Below are 1,456 nucleotides of genomic sequence, written 5' to 3' on the forward strand. Positions count from 1 at the left end.
TCCCTTCCAAGGTAGAATTCTTCAATTTCTGATCAGCTCCAGGCTTTCCACTCACATGGATCTATCTATCGGTGATGGGAAAACCCAAAGGAAGTCTATGTAGCCCATTCAAATTCCATAAGGGAGATCTGACAATTGTCCCAAAGGGGAGAGGCAGTCTAATTCCTCTGATCCCATCCTCTCAAAGCAGACATGATGGGCTGTAAGTATTGTCTAATTCAGCATTTCAGACAAAAACCATTTTTTTCTACTCGATTATAATGCGTGAAAAGCCAGCATAATTTCTAAATGAAGTGAAGTTTTCATCTTGAACAGTCAAATAAAGCATTTTCCTCCTTGGTTGCGGTGTAGAGCCTATCAGAAAGGAATTTCTTAGATGGAGCTTGCTTCCCATGAAAAAAGCAAATTATTTCTTGATGATGTCAGAAAATCTCAGGTCTACTGGGATTTTTCTAGGGATTCTTATAATAAAGGTTATGAAAATGTTACTGTAATGTTAATCTTTCATTCATTTGTTCATTCATTCATCATCGTGGGAAGCCCTGGTCAAAAGAACTTCTAGGGTTTACTTCACATTTCTGCTCCAGCTAGGGACATAATTGTTATGGCTGCCCTTCTTTTTATTTTCTCTGGAGAAATACTATGCATTGTTATTTATCTTTCTTTGTCACATGTATTATTCTTCACAGTATCTGACTGCGACTGGATATTTTCCTAAAATATCAGACTTTAGTTTTCTCACTCTGGATTAGGTGGGTAAATTTGTCACAATCTTCGTGTAATACAGTTCATCCTTCTGGAGTTCATCCTTCTGGAATAAACCAGAAACAAATCCACATTTTTTTCTGACTAAAATCTTTTTTTTGAATAAATTTAAGAATTCATTGAGGCTACGCCTGGAAGAAGAAAAGAAGAAGAAGAAGAAGAAGAAGAAGAAGAAGAAGAAGAAGAAGAAGAAGAAGAAGAAGAAGAAGAAGAAGAAACATTACCTGTGCCTAAATGTCCTTCAATTTCCTACTCAAGGACTCAAATTCACTTTATTCTCTCCATTGCCATTTCATGTAGCAAGTGAGCAATAATGAGATTAAACTTCTCACTACTCCTCAGAGCAAGGCTTAGGGAAACAATACAATCCACACACACCTTGTGATTGCTTTGTACGACCTGCCTTCATCCTTCAGCTGGGTCAGTAGCCACCACCACCCATGTCTTTGTCCTGGGTGGACTCTAGGTTAGGAGGAGAGAAAAGGACTTGGAAGGGAAACAGGCAATAAACCAGAGAGGTAGAGCATACCTAGGAAAACCCAGTGCTACTGCAGCCTAGAGAAGAGGACCTTAAGATAATGGTGTGCCTCTCCAAAGAGGACATACAGATGGCCAACAGGCATATGAAAAAATGTTCAACATCACTTAGCATTAGGGAAATGCAAATTAAAACCACAATGAGATACCACCT

This window comes from Hipposideros armiger, unplaced genomic scaffold (assembly GCF_001890085.2).
Source record: "Hipposideros armiger isolate ML-2016 unplaced genomic scaffold, ASM189008v1 scaffold_523, whole genome shotgun sequence".
NCBI lineage: Eukaryota > Metazoa > Chordata > Mammalia > Chiroptera > Hipposideridae > Hipposideros > Hipposideros armiger.